The 16,656-nt window shown below is 42.1% G+C and overlaps 1 protein-coding gene across 1 annotated transcript in view; it reads left to right on the top strand.

Moving 5' to 3' along the window:
• The first annotated feature begins 10,852 nt into the window (after positions 1-10,852).
• ZFHX2 (zinc finger homeobox 2) overlaps positions 10,853-16,656 on the top strand; it is a 104,166-nt gene continuing 98,362 nt past the window's right edge. The window contains exon 1 of the mRNA XM_073671074.1: positions 10,853-11,228. The gene's annotated coding sequence lies outside the window, so the exon portion shown is untranslated. The remainder of the gene's footprint in view (positions 11,229-16,656) is intronic.

Consider the following 16,656-nt stretch of genomic DNA (forward strand, 5'->3'; position numbering starts at 1 on the left):
CTTTGGAAACCTGAAGCAGTTAAAAAGATGCTCAGAAGACTGAACATATGAACAGAGTCGTTTTTATATGGAAATGCATATGTCATTGTTTTGTGTGTATATTTAGCACTTTTTCAGGCGGTTTTCAGAGCGTAATGCTCCTGACAAAGACATTTTGAGTAGTGTTGAGCGAATTTGTTCGGCATTTCAAATTCGGGTTCGTGTTCGGGGTTCCGGCTTGTTCGTGCCAAAAAATCGTCTCCACCCGCGAACATCCCTGATTTGCCACACTGTCACGCAGATAACATTTTTTGGCGCAAACAAGCCGGAACCCCGAACACGAACCCAAATTTGAAATGCCGCAGAAATTCGCTCAACACTAATTTTGAGCACTTATCCTGTTTTTGACAGATCTGTCTCGTGTGGTCTTAGCGAGAGACCTATCAATTATTTGGAGTGGTGTAGGAAGGAGGGGGCAGGGTCGGCGCTAGATTAGTATCGCCTCTGCCTACAGTCATGGCCAAAAGTATTGAGAATGAGACAAATAGTAATTTTTCCAAAGTTTACTGCTTCATTTTTTGTAATGGCAATTTGCATATACTCCTGAATGTCAAAGAGTGATCAGCTTAACAGCAATTACTGTACTTGCAAAGTCAATATTTGCCCAGAAAATGAACTTTAACCCCCAAAACACATTTCAACATCATTGCAGTCCTGCCTTAAAAGGAGCAGCTAACATCGTTTTAGTGATTGATCCATTAACACAGGTGTGGGTGTTGATGAGGACAGGGCTGGCGATCAATCAGTCATGATTAAGTAAGAATGACATCACTGGACACTTTAAAAGGAGGCTGGTTCTTGGTATCATTGTTTCTCTTCAGTTAACCATGGTTATCTCTAAAGAAACACGTGCAGCCATCATTGCACTGCACAAAAATGGCCTAACAGGGAAGACACAAAGATTGCACCTCAGTCAACAATCTATCGCATCATCAAGAACTTCAAGGAGAGAGCTTCCATTGTTGTCAAAAAGGCTCCAGGGCGCCCAAGAAAGACCAGCAAGCGCCAGGACCGTATCTTAAAACTGTTTCAGCTGCGGGATCGGACTACCAGCAGTGCCGAGCTTGCTCAGGAATGGCAGCAGGCTGGTGTGAGTGCTTCTGCACGCACTGTGAGGCGGAGACTCTTTGAGCAAGGGATGGTTTCAAGGAGGGCAGCAAAGAAGCCACTTCTCTCCAGAAAAAACATCAGGGACCGACTGATATTCTGCAAAAGGTACAGGGAGTGGACTGCTGAGGACTGGGGCAAAGTCATTTTCTCTGATGAATCCCCTTTTCGATTGTTTGGGACATCTGGAAAACAGCTTATTCGGAGAAGAAGAGGTGAGCGCTACCACCAGTCTTGTCTCATGCCAACTGTAAAGCATCCTGAAACCATTCATGTGTGGGGTTGCTTCTCAGCCAAGGGAATCGGCTCACTCACAGTCTTGCCTAAAAGCACAGCCATGAATAAAGAATGGTACCAGAATGTCCTCCAAGAGCAACTTCTCCCAACCGTCCAAGAGCAGTTTGGCGCCCAACAATGCCTTTTCCAGCATGATGGAGCACCTTGCCATAAAGCAAAGGTGATAACTAAATGGCTCATGGAACAAAACATAGAGATTTTGGGTCCATGGCCTGGAAACTCCCCAGATCTTAATCCCATTGAGAACTTGTGGTCAATCATCAAGAGACGGGTGGACAAACAAAAACCAACAAATTCTGGCAAAATGAAAGCATTGATTATGCAAGAATGGACTGCTATCAGTCAGGATTTGGTCCAAAAGTTGATTGAGAGCATGCCAGGGAGAATTACAGAGGTCTTGATGAAGAAGGGGCAAAACTGCAAATATTGACTTGCTGCATTAACTCATTCTAACTGTCAATATAACCTATTGGTACTCATAATATGATTGCAATTATATTTCTGTATGTGATATAAACATCAGACAAACACTAATAAAAACCAGAGGCCAGCAGATTATGTGAAAATATAATTTTGGTGTCATTCTCAAAACTTTTGGCCATGACTGTATAGTCTCCGGACAGATCTTTAAACTAGGTTTATTCTGAAAAAGTCTATGGTGCGTGCCCACGATGCATTTTTCAAGCGTTTTTGCTGCGGAATTACACTTGGTAATACGTGCCCCATGGTCCCCAATGACAATCCGCATGTTCTGTGCCCATGCTGCGGATTTTTCCGCAGCGGATTTTCTATGCGGAAAAATCCGCAGCATGTCCATTATTTGTGCGTTTCCGCATGCGGATTTGCCTACTCAATGCATTTGAAAAATGCATGGCAAATCCACATGTCAAAACGCTTCAAAAACACGTGTTAAAATCCGCATGCGTTTTTACTGGCAAGGACATGCAGAAATGCTGCAGAAATTTTCCGCTTCAATTCTGCATCGGGGGCACATGGGTTAAACATGCTGCAGTTTTGAAAAATGCACCGCAGATTAGTTTGCGCTGTGTAAAAAAGAAGCACAGTGGGCATGAGGTTTCTAGAAATCCCATCCAGTTTGCTGGAACTGTAAGGCTATGTTCACACACGTTGTGTTTTTTTCTACTGCAAATCTGCTGCAAATCGCGCGTATTTGCTGTGTATTTGTTGCATTTTTTGCTGCGTATTTGCTGCATATTTTTGACCACCCATTACTTCCTATGGGTGAAAAAACGTAGCAAATACGCAGCAAAAACGCAGGTGCGTTTTCTGTTGCAGAAACGCTAAGACACAGCATGTTTGACACAGGAAAAACAAGCAGCTTCAAAAATGGGATAAAAGCTCTATGAATTAACACATGTGGAATTATATACTTAACAAAAAAGTGTGAAACAACTGAAAATATCTCTTATATTCTAGGTTCTTCAAAGTAGCCACCTTTTGCTTTGATGACTGCTTTGCACACTCTTGGCATTCTCTTGATGAGCTTCAAGAGGTAGTCACCGGAAATGGTTTTCACTTCACAGGTGTGCCCTGTCAGGTTTAATAAGTGGGATTTCTTGCCTTATAAATGGGGTTGGGACCATCAGTTGTGTTGTGTAGAAGTCTGGTGAATACACAGCTGATAGTCCTACTGAATAGACTGTTAGAATTTGTATTATGGCAAGAAAAAAGCAGCTAAGTAAAGAAAAACGAGTGGCCATCATTACTTTAAGAAATGAAGGTCAGTCAGTCTGAAAAATTGAGCAAACTTTGAATGTGTCCCCAAGTGCAGTTGCAAAAACCATCAAGCGCTACAAAGAAACTGGCTCAGATGAGGACTGCCCCAGGAAAAGAAGACCAAGAGTCACCTCTGCTTCTGAGGATAAGTTTATCCGAGTCACCAGCCTCAGAAATCGCAGGTTAACAGCAGCTCAGATTAGAGACCAGGTCAATGCCACACAGAGTTCTAGCAGCAGACACATCTCTACAACAACTGTTAAGAGGAGACTTTGTGCAGCAGGCCTTCATGGTAAAATAGCTGCTAGGAAACCACTGCTAAGGACAGGCAACAAGCAGAAGAGACTTGTTTGGGCTAAAGAACACAAGGAATGGACATTAGACCAGTGGAAATCTGTGCTTTGGTTTGATGAGTCCAAATTTGAGATCTTTGGTTCCAACCACCATGTCTTTGTGCGACGCAGAAAAGGTGAACAGATGGACTCTGCATGCCTGGTTCCCACCATGAAGCATGGAGGAGGAGGTGTGATGGTGTGGGGGTGCTTTGCTGGTGACATACTGAACCAGCATGGCTACCACAGCATCTTGCAGCGGCATGCTATTCCATCCGGTTTGCGTTTAGTTGGACCATCATTTATTTTTCAACAGGACAATGACCCCAAACACACCTCCAGGCTGTGTAAGGGCTATTTGACCAAGGAGGAGAGTGATGGGGTGCTATGCCAGATGACCTGGCCTCCACAGTCACCAGACCTGAACCCAATCGAGATGATTTGGGGTGAGCTGGACCGCAGAGTGAAGGCAAAAGGGCCAACAAGCATCTCTGGGAACTCCTTCAAGATTGTTGGAAGACCATTTCCGGTGACTACCTCTTGAAGCTCATCAAGAGAATGCCAAGAGTGTGCAAAGCAGTCATCAAAGCAAAAGGCGGCTACTTTGAAGAACCTAGAATATAAGACATATTTTCAGTTGTTTCACACTTTTTTGTTAAGTATATAATTCCACATGTGTTAATTCATAGTTTTGATGCCTTCAGTGTGAATGTACAATTTTCAAAGTCATGAAAATACAGAAAAATCTTTAAATGAGAAGGTGTGTCCAAACTTTTGGTCTGTACTGTATAAACAAACACTATATACAAACCTTGCTCCCCCCATACAAATCTTGCATTTTTCACTATGTGGTCACGTATAGACTTTTCTAAACTTCTAAACATGCTCTGATCTAGGTTTTAATGTAATTTGAAGAGGCGGAGGTGACTTTTGACATCACTTACTGTAATGGTAGATCCCACTGGGGGACACAGACAGAAGAGGGCTCCTGCGCTAGAACAATATATGTGCCCTTTGTAGTCCAAAAGCTCATCAGAATGAGGAATTTCTCCTGCTTTGGATGTAGTAGAGGGCCCCCTTATCTCTTCAGCCCCTGTGCAGCTGCATAGGTTGCACCAATCATATGTCTGCCCCTGGTATTTCCTGTTATATACTGCATATAGAGGTGTTACCTTTCATTAGAATCCTGTCTGCCATAATGAGACTGATGAAAATTGCTCTGTACAGGATAGGAGTTATATGACTAATACTTGGCTTAGTGACCACTGTGAAAACTGGAAGATTTCTATTTTTTTTATATATATATACAGTATATAGATAGTGATATGGAAAATAGAAAATAAATAAAGTTTTTTTGAAATACAACCAAATAAAATGAAGCCTCTTAGTGCACGATTTGTTAAAGCGCACAGGTCAGCCGGATTGTGCTTTTTTAAATACAGCCTGTGTAATCGTGGTAGAAATCAAGAAATTTACATGTAGCAGCGCTTGCGCAGTAGCAAGCGATAGATGCTACTGCACATGCGCGGGCGGCATTTTGCTGGAGGAAAAAGAAATTTGCCTGCAGCAATATGGTACCGCCGGCCACGCTTGCGCGGTAGCATCTTTCGGCAAACAAGAGATGCTGCTGCGCAGGCGGGGGCCATTTTGCTACATGTAAATTTCTTGATTTCTACCACGATTACACAGGCAGTATTTAAAATAGTTGGGAGGTCACTGAAGACACAGTGACCTGTCAGAAGCCATACAGCTGAATAAACAAGCAGAGCACAAGATAAAGCCCCTCCCCAAAGGCCGCCCCGGAACACAAGCTTATCATTATCTCAGAAATTAAAATAAAGATTAAAAAAGAACCACAGGATGGATTTCATCAACAAAGGTATCATTTTACTCAGTGCAACGGCGTCCACCTGACAGTGTATGTAGTTTACGGCGCACAATCCTGCTGACATGTGCGCTTTAAGGCTCATTCTGATGTCCATGCAAATCGGTCCAATCTCAAACTGCAATGCACAGATTGGCGGCGGGTCTCCTGACAACTTCATGTATTTCTATGAGGCTGTCACACTCCGTCGGGAGAGCTGCAGCCAGTGCGTGCATTACGGTCTGAGATTGGACCGATTTGCACGCACGTCTGTGATAATGAGTTACCTTTTATACATTCTTTCTCTTTCCAGGTTTCAATTAAACTGCAGTTTTTCTTCTGCCCTCGAGGAGACCAGACCAATGTCTGTGGGCCGTCTCTGCTGTGTCATCTGGGTGATGCGGTAATGGATCAGCACTAGCCTGCAATTTCTGGTAAGCCTAGGTCCACTCTAATAATCTTATATGTTTTTAACCTCCCAGGATAACCCGGTTTATGTGAAGCTTTCAGGCTATAATACATGTCCATGATTGTAACAGTTGAGGTTCTACACTATAATAATGTGCAGGGCTGCACTGAGCTATTATGGCTCCTGAAGATAAAAAATAGCAGTGTTCTAAAACCCTTTATTTTACATCTGTCATGCACCTTCAAAACTAAGCAGTGGCAGTATAAATTATATTGATCTCTATCTGTGATGTTTAAATAGATTGTTGAGATGGTTTCAGGAGAAAAGTGCATGAAGGTAGATAATGCTTTGAGTAGTCCTCCGTTGTCTGTATCCACCTTGATTTTGACAATAATAATTATTAATGCTATGTATACTTAGAATCGGAAGCCATGTGAAAACTTGCTAGTATTTCAAAAACTGCTAACCTTGTGGGGTTTAATTGTGCAACTGTGTCAAGAGTATACTGAGAAGGGTGGGCTTGAGGAACAATTGGAGCCAAAGGAGATCCTGGGACATAACCAACTTGTTAACCAAAGGATCAGAAGAGAATGTCAAGATTTATCCTGATAAACAGGCCAAGCACAGTCAAGCTAATTGCAGCCTAAAACAACACTGGATCTAACTAACATGTCTGACTGAACAACTTATCTTTCCTTAGTGTGGATGGGCTATAACAGCAGACAACCATTGCTGTCTAAGGGAGGCAGAAAAGCAGAACTCTAAAGGACAAGACATTGTAATTATATCACTGAAAAATAAAAAAAAAACATTGCCTGGTCAGAATTTGGCATAAGCATCATGAATCGATGAACTCTTCTCTTAGGTGTCAATAGTCAGGCTGGTTGAAGAGGAGTGATAGTGTGGGGAATGTTTTAATGGCACACCCCGGGTCTTCTGATTCACGAGATGTTGGACTTGTGGACAGTAGGGCTTCCAAATCATTGTAACCATCATGGCATCAGTTTACTTTACGGCAAAGGATATTTTCAAGTCATGCAATGCACCATATCAATTGGTTTTTGGAAAATTACTGCGAGTTTTCCTTGCTTTTATGGCCTTCACTGTCCCCAAATCTGAATCCTTTACATCATTTTTGTGATATAGTAGAATGGACATATCAGAGCTTGTCATGACTATCCATTTGCAGCAATTCTGAAATCTGTCCTGTCTGCATGGGCCAGTATTCCTACGGAATGAGTTTAACACCCAGTAGAATCGATGCCGCAGTGAATTGCGTCAGTTCGAAAGGCCAAAGGTGGTCAAACCTGCTATTAGATGAGTGTTTCTAATAATGAGGCCATTCAGAATATATTATATTAAGTATAATATATTATACTAAGTATAATATGAGACAGAATAGATATTATCGGGGAAATACCATTGAAGATGAACATTGAGGAGTGATAGACAAAAATGGAGGTTACTAACTTGGTTGTGGTTTTAGAGACCAAGGCATTAGAATTCCATGTCTACATTTTAGGATACATGCAGAAGGGAGGAATTTTAGCACAGAAAATCTGCATTGATTTACAGTACCAGCCATGAACATATTACATATGCAGATTATCTGGGTTTAAAGGGAATCTGTTACCAGGTTTTGTGTCACCTATCTGAAAGCCACATGATGTAGAGACAGAGACAATTAGTTTAGCGATGTGTCGTTTACTAGGCTACTTGCTGTAGTTTTTATAAAATCACTGTCAGGAGATTATCACTTAGAGGGCTAGTAAACCTGCTGCCATGAAGTCCTCTATATTCATGAGCTCTGTATAACCCCACCACTGATTGTTAGCTTTCTGCCTATGCACAGTGTACACAAAAAGCTGCCAATCAGTGGTGTAGGCCGAGTTATTCAGAGCTTAGCATTCAGAGAACTGGTAGATCTGCATCAGATAATACAGTAATTTTATCAAAATGACAGCAAGCAACCCAGTAAGTAATATATTGCTGGGTCTCTGCCCGACATCAAGCTGCTCTCAGATGGGGTAGCAAAATCCTGATGACAGATTCCCTTTAACTATAGGTGTCACGGATAACTACTAAGCCAGTGAACACAAGCCTTGGTTAGATTTGCACACCGGACTCCAATGTTGAGCATTAAACAATTGAAGTTAAGCAAATCTGCTAAACACGGAGCACATGCTGATGCTCAGATACACTTAATCAAATGATCAATAGCTTACAAAGCCATAATAGGTCGGTCACTTGTATACGGCATGAATAATGCCCAGAGGTCTGAATCTCTTGACCAAGGGTACAAACCTGAGAGGAAGGAGGTTAAGGGCTCTTTCTTAATTCAAAGGAAAGCAAATCAATCTACATTTATAATATAACAGAATGCTAATGATCCTCTTATTCAGAACTGGTAAGGTTTTGTTCACACTTTACTTTAGAAGTGTGCCTGATATTTGTAACTGTATGTCCATTGTAAAACAAATAAAAACATTTCCTTACAAAATGCAATTGTATCAAAAAGCAAAGACGACTATATGTTGCAATAGTTGGAAACTAAGTATGCTGACCCAATCTATGCCCACGCAACTTTTTCTTTGTACATGTTTGGGCACATCAGCCTATAATTAGCAAGTGTAGCATCGGCGTCTCTGCCTCCTGCCGGGCAGAGACGCCTTCCCCTCACTGCCGCGGTCCAGGTCCGGCATCTTCCTGCTCCCCTGCTGCTGTGGCGCGCAGCTTCCCGGGCACTGTGCTTAGGGTGCGTGCACGCTCCCTCCCTCTTAAAGAGGCCGCACGCGCCGTCCTATAGAGTTCCCGGCCAATGGCCGGAGGACTTCTTTTATATAAGGCACCTCCTCCAAAATGGAGGTGCCTGTGCAAGGTTGTTCCGTGTGCTAACACTTGCTCCAGCCCTCAGGCCCCGCTGCCTGTCAGTCCTGCCTGCCAGTCTGTCTGTCAGTCCAGCCCACCAGCCTGTCTAACCATTCTGTCCTCCAGTCTGTTTACAGTCGTGCCCGCCAGCCTGCTTACCTGGACCACCTGTCTGTTACCTGTTGTGCCCGCCAGCCTGCTTACCTGGAGCACCTGTCTGTTACCTATTGTGCCTGCCAGCCAGCCTACCTGGAGCACCTGCCTGTAACCTGCCGTGCCCACCAGTCTGTCTTCCCGGAGCACCTGCCAGTTATCTGCCGAGCCCGCCTGCTTGCCTACCCGGAGCAACTGTCTCAGCCAGTTACCCGCCGTGCCTGCCTCCTTGCCTACCCGGAGCTCCTGTCTGGCTATCTGCCGTACCAGCCTGCTTATCCACCCGGACCACCCGTCAGCCTTCCTGCCGTGCTCATCCGCTGTGCCGGTCAGCTCCTGTCATCTGACCCGTGGGAGTCACCTGCTCTCACACAAGGTCGGTCCCAGAGTGGCACCTGGTCCACCTGCCCAGTCCGTCCCTGGTTTACGGAGTCAACTGAGCCGCCGTGTGACCTGGGTCGGTCCGAGTAGGCACTTAGTTACGCCCCTCTGGTCCCTCCTTGCACCGCAGCTCAGAGGTTCCACCACCCGGACGCGTAACAGCAAGCACATCCCAACCTCTCCATTGACCATATAACACTAGTGCAGTGTGAACAAAGCCTACTGTATATTTTACTGGAAATACATCTTTTGTTCTTAATGTTCCAAATTGGATATTTTTTTTTACAAGTTTAAGCTATTGAAATCTTTACTTGTTTGTGCCCGCTAAACTGGCCATGCCAATCACATGAGTGAACAGCCTTGACACAACAAGTTCTTGATTGATTTAATTACATCATTCCTTGACTACCACAACTCTGTTAACTGAACTTAACCCTCTTCATTTACTTAAGGATGCTGCGGCCAAGTCATTAGCCTAATTAATTAGTTGACATTTTTTTACTGGATTCCATTACAATCTGAGATCAAATAAAGCAATCGTATGTTTTACATGCCCAAATGTATTTGATTACGGTTCACAGTACAGATAGTACAAGCCGAATTACATAAATTCTAGGATTTTTTGCAATAATATTCAGCTTTAACCCAATATGTGTTCCATGCTGTCTAGCGTCAGAGAAATCAGGGCTTAACTTTTGAAAATCTCTATAATGTGCTCCACTCCGGTATTTTTTTAATACAACGCTGGATTGGTGCCATTATTATAAGTTCCCTGCCCCAAGTATTATACTTACCAGCCGTTGCCTTCATCTGTTATCTGCGCCGCTCCGGTCGTCTTCTACAGGTTGTGACCTGTTGGACGCTCTAGTGTTTGCTGGGTGAATCGGAAGTTACTTTTCAATGAAAGTCTGTGAGAGGCAGAACGAGGGCAGGCTTTCATAGACTTACATTGAGAGCTTGTGACCATTACCTCTGACTTCTGGTCACCCAGAAGTTGTGGTCACAAGATGGTGGCGTGGAACTGGAGCAGCACCGGGAAGAGTTGAAGATGGGAAAGGGAACTTAGATTAGTGGCATGACTCCAGCAGCAAAATTAAAAATAATCTGGATTGGTGCTTTAAGTGCCCTCCTCGCGGTTGCTGTATAACTTGAACTTTTCAGGACATGTCTATAGTCCAACTAACTCCAAGCTGTAGTGAAAACTTCTGATGGCCTTGTGCATCCATAGAACTTATGATCCTGTGTGGGCCTGCAATCTGTCATCTCAAAGCTTGGGCCCACCATCCTAGTGCGCTGACCCTTGCGCTTGGCTTACTCTGATTATTGTAGTCCTGCAATGCCCTGGCTTTTCATATATACTATTCATATTCCTTTATTATTAGATTGTAAAAACTAGCAATTTTTGGATGAGAATGTATTCTTCTTACTATTATTAGACGGCGTATATTGAGATGGCTTTCTTTTGCTTCCCTTTTTTCTCTATATTCTGTGTTGGTATGTCTTGGCGCAGCTAACCATCTTCTTTATGAATGCTTTTCTTTCGACATTTTGTGTTTTTAGTGTGACTATGCCAGTTTGTCACCTCTGCTGTCCTTTCCACTGCCCCTCTGCCACCACCCCTTCATGTCCAGAGGTAGGAAACAGTGTCTTTCACAGGCTGCTTCTGTTTGCACCTGCTCAGTCTCCCAACGCTTTCTTGTGTGTGAGTGTGTGTGAGTGTGTCTCTGTGCGTATTGATTATTCCATTGTGCTGGGGAGAGAGAGAGGAGCTGTCTGTGAATGGATCTGGGAAAGAGAGGGGGAGAGGGAGAGGTGTCTCGGAGACTGTAAATCAATAGGAAAAGCCCTGTCCACACAGAGAAAGTACCTCACACCACAAAGACATTGATTTATTTTTTCCTAGTCTTCATCTTCCTTCTGTAAAGGGGGGAGCAAGAAAGCCCGAGAGAGAGAGCGAGAAAGAGAGAGGGAGAGAGAGAGGGAGAGACCGCCTCCTCAGCATCCCTCAGACACAGCTTTATCCTCTCGCACCAGCTAAGCTGTAAGTAGCATTGATTTTACAATCTATTCCTGTTTTTTTTTCCTCTCTCTCTTTTCGTCTCTCTCCCTCCATCTCTCTCCCTCTTTCTCTCATTTTGTGGCTTGTGGGTCAGAAGGCAATTGATTGAGGGGAGTAGATGGATGTATAGAAATTGACATATATATAATTCCACCCATTTACAGTTACATGCAGCAGCTCTATCTGCAATTACATATGTGTATATATGGAGATATGTATGTATACATCTATATACATGCACACAAACGTACATACGCATTTATGTGTGTTATATGTATGCCGTATATGTACAATTCTAGAATACCTTAGACTTTTATTTACAATCTCACGGTAGCATTAAAATATTCAACATAAATCCTTCCCCTTCGGAAATTATATTTCTATACTCATCAAACGCTGTTTGATTTATTTACGCCCATACATTTCAATGTTTTCGCTATTTATACATATCGGTATGTGCTATCATTTCTATTATTTCATCTATATGCATGTATATATATATATATATATATATGTGCAGATCGCATCTAAACAACATATACATACATAAACACACACACAAATATATACATATATATTATATGGGCTGTACACACAATGAAACACATATATGCATGCTACGGTTGCTTATAGCAGCTCTAGTTTCATGGAAGTGGTCAGATATTTGTAGGTAAACCCAGGACAGGGCCAGGGGGGCGCGCAGAGGGATAGACACTGTGAACGAGACCACCAGCGGCCTGACAGTCCTTCACACCTGGCCTGTGACATCACAGCCGTTGTATGCTTGTGATTGACTGACGGCCTCGTCACATTACTGGGATAATAAGCGCCTTTACTATGGGAAGGGGTGAACAAAAATATATCCATGCACATATGTATGATTATACATCCAAAGGCAGATTTTTAGGATATGATGTATAAGATGTGCATTATAATGAAGCCTAGGCTCTATACAAATATTACATAGACGATGCTCATATACAAGCTGATCCAGCCAACATTGCTTATGGTGAAAGGGTATGGGGGGTGGGTTGTACCAGAATAAGATTTATGTGCATATAGAAACGGTGGTATTCTGGATGTACACAGAATCTGTGGGAGGGATCAAATGTAGACTAAGGCAAGGAGATGCTGAATAAGGTACAAATAATCAAACCACGGAGCAGACACACACAGGGATAATGATAGTCCGTCCGCTATACACTGGAAGGCTCATATATATTTATGCACTTAGAGATAGATGGGGCTTTCATATACACAAAGGCCAGGAGGGTCATTTATATACAGTCCCATAAAAAGGGGGGGTCAAAATATATGCAGAAATGCAAGCATAACAGGGACGCTTAGTTATCCACACCGACAACTGACCGCGGGTATAATAATCATGTCCTGACCCTGTATATATTAAAATATACAAAAACATATGTCAAGTCTGGTTTAATGATGGAAAGGCTCTATTGCACACAGACAAAAAAAAAACATGGAAGGAGATTCAGATCTATAGAAATATCAAGGAAGGCTTGGATAGTCACAAAGTCAGACGCTGCGATAGGGGCCCATATATATGCCGAGTAAGGGATACTGGATGTTCAGCCAGAAATATATGATTTCATATGGGTTCAGCTATACAGAAAGACGCAGGAAGAGGAAGGGTAATTTACCTAAAGAAAATAGCTGTATTAAATATGGCGTATATGTATAAATGTAAGCAAGATTCCCAGGGGATCATAAACCAAGATAAAAATACATAATGTAAAGACCCCGTCTCCATATAATAAGATATTGTTAATATATTCAGCGAGGTTCACATATACATGGTCTGGGACAGTGAACCAGGCCATGAAGAGTGCCAAGGATACAAAGGCATTTATATGGTCATTTAGAAATGTGATATTGAGAAATACTTGCATTTTCATTGAGATAATGACTAACAGTAACGGTTTCTAAATGTAGAAAGATGTATCATAGACTTCCATAAAAGATATGGAGTAATGCAAGGTCATTAGCTAAATGGATACATGTAATGTTATAATGCACGGCTATACAATTATAAAGTATAGATTGTGTTATGCATAGTTAATAACCGAATAGTTAGATTTAAGATATGCAAACAATCATTAGTGTAGTCTGGGGTGGGAGACTCATATATGTACAGATTTGTGCTTTGGCCTAGGCCTCCGGCACAGAGTATCTGCTCAGCATTTTGTGCACCAGTATTATTATTATTTAAAGGCCTTTGGCTCGATCTTGAGCCATGGCGACTTGATGGATGAACGATCTGTAGGAAGATCGATCTTGTGCAAGCCTAGATAGGACCACCAGGGTCTTCTCCACCATTATTTTGATTGTAGCCGTCTTCCTCTTCACCTTGATCCTTCTATTCTTCCAACCATGATATTGTGCACCAACTATATATATATATATATATATATATATATATATATATATATATATATATATGTGTGTGTGCAATGTACTGTTAGTTGGCCATACACATGCTTAAACTGCCCACAGACAAGCCATAAATAAGATCCAAAATCAGCTGTTTTGTAGACTCATGTTCCTCTATGTAAATGACTGATAACTGACAGACAATGTTAATGTTAATCAGTCACATCGGATCCGTTTGGCCAGTTGTTGGTTATAACCTGAAGTTTTTACAATCTGCATTTTCAAAAAGAAGTTTTGGAGTAGTTTTGGCTGGACTACTTATAGGACATTATTCTGGCAGCTACATAAAATCTCATATCTGGGGCTAATCATGCCTGAAGGCCGGTTACCATGGGCAGTTATCATAATTCACTTGTTTCCATACAACCATAATGATTGCCACGTGTGAATGCACAAAAGTGTAATGCTGTTGGTGGTAAAGGTACATGATGCACATAGCGACATTAATTATACAACACTTAGCTCACATCTTTCAGGTTTGCTGTTACCAGGGAATGATGACTGTCAGCCAAGTGGGGAAATTTCCCAGGAATGTTCCTAAATGGGACAACCACTATAAAAAGATGGCATACGCTAGTACGAACCAGCCTGAAATCAGATGTAAACATTAAGGTGGCTGCAGTGATCACACTAGATCCAATCAACTGATTAGCGCGGAGTGCCGGGAGCCAGACTCCCACCAATCTACTTTTAGGCTACCCTAAGGATTTGCTATCAATTTTAAATGGCTGTATAACTAATTCCGTCAATATAAATGTGGTTGCAAGCTGTTAGGCTCCTGCTGATTTTAAATGTATAACTTTTCAGATTTTGACAATTTATTTGTTTCATTTGTTATACTTGCTTATTTAACGCCAACATATTCGGCAAGGCATTACATTCATTGTCATCACTCACAGTCCCCATTGGGAAACCCATGCAAGCACAGTAAGGACATGCAAACTGAGCCAGCTTGCTGCCTTCTTTGCCCCATTTGTAATCAATATGCCCTGAATATTGCATACAAGTCCACAAATAAAAACAACAGTGCAATCATAAAAATATGAAGATCAGCCATAACATTATAACCATTAACAGGTGAAGAGAATAACTTTGATCAATTTTCTGCAACGGTACATGTCTGTCAATGGGTGGGATATATTAGGAATCAAGAGATATATTAGGAAGCAAGTGAACACTCAAGCCTTGATGTTGATGTGTTGGAGGCAGGAAAAATGGGCAAGTATTAGGGCACGTTCCCACGTTCAGGATTTGCAGTTTTGACGCTGCAGAATATCCGCACCATTTCCGCACCTATCATGCCAATTAGCAGACACGCATTTTACGTTTTTTACACATGCGGATTTTCCTCATTAATGCAAGACTATTGGGAAAATCAGCATGCGGACCTGCAAGAGAAATTGACTTGTTGCGGGTCTGAAAGATGCACCACATGTCATCACATTCGGACCGAAAATACGCTCGTCTGTATCTGCTCTTAGCCATATAATACGCTTTTGTTTTTGTGTTTGTGGGATCTTTACCTATTTCACTGCGAGATTTCAAATTGATCCTTTTAGGCCCTGCAGCTGTGCGACCGTAACCGTGTTCTGTTATGCTGACATTAGGGTTCAATGGGTGTCAAGATCAGAAGCTGTTAAAGATACTTTCCTGGTGACTCAGACTGACACATAAAAAATATGTCCCTTGTCAATCAGTATAAAATGTGGTTGGGTTGAATTATGAGGCTAATGCATGGACTTGCAGCCAGCTAGTTAATCACCTCGACCCTTGTATACCAACTTCTGTGTGGATGATCAGAACAAGCAGCATGCTTCTATTAGTCATGTCAAGAGGGTACACCGGGTACATTGGTAGGGAATTGACAGATCTTTCCAACTTGAAAACTTCTAATCTCCACCCCATACTAATTTCCTCAATCTAAAAAATCAGACATGATGCAATTCATTCATCTCTCATCGCTGTAATTCCTTCCTATGGCTCCAGTGTGTGCTGTATGTAAAGCCTCATTTACACAAAGCAATTATCGTTAAGATCTGGTACATCATGAGGGTTCATAACGATAATTGCTCAGCGTAAACGCGAAAAATGATCAGTGCAAAACGATTGGCAAATATATTCGTTCATGCTTCAAAAATATTCTCCTCCTATATGCTATCACTAAATTACATGTAACATGTAAATTGTCATTCAGCTTGGACCACTGAACTATATATATAATACATGTTATATATATATACAGTACAGACCAAAAGTTTGGACACACCTTCTCATTTAAAGATTTTTCTGTATTTTCATGACTTTGAAAATTGTACATTCACACTGAAGGCATCAAAACTATGAATTAACACATGTGGAATTATATACTTAACAAAAAAGTGTGAAACTACTGAAAATATGTCTTATATTCTAGGTTCTTCAAAGTAGCCACCTTTTGCTTTGATGACTGCTTTGCACACTCTTGGCATTCTCTTGATGAGCTTCAAGAGGTAGTCACCGGAAATGGTCTTCACTTCACAGGTGTGCCCTGTCAGGTTTAATAAGTGGGATTTCTTGCCTTATAAATGGGGTTGGGACCATCAGTTGTGTTGTGCAGAAGTCAGGTGGATACACAGCTGATAGTCCTACTGAATAGACTGTTAGCTGCTTTTTTATTGCCATAATACAAATTCTAAGTAAAGAAAAACGAGTGGCCATTATTACTTTAAGAAATGAAGGTCAGTCAGTCCGAAAAATTGGGCAAACTTTGAATGTGTCCCCAAGTGCAGTTGCAAAAACCATCAAGCGCTACAAAGAATCTGGCTCACATGAGGACCGCCCCAGGAAAGGAAGACCAAGAGTCACCTCTGCTTCTGAGGATAAGTTTATCCGAGTCACCAGGCTCAGAAATCGCAGGTTAACAGCAGCTCAGATTAGAGACCAGGTCAATCCCACACAGAGTTCTAGCAGCAGACACATC

Source organism: Phyllobates terribilis, unplaced genomic scaffold (genome assembly GCF_046119375.1).
Source record: "Phyllobates terribilis strain yellow unplaced genomic scaffold, ASM4611937v1 Scaffold_1__5_contigs__length_1240528914, whole genome shotgun sequence".
Classification (NCBI taxonomy): domain Eukaryota; kingdom Metazoa; phylum Chordata; class Amphibia; order Anura; family Dendrobatidae; genus Phyllobates; species Phyllobates terribilis.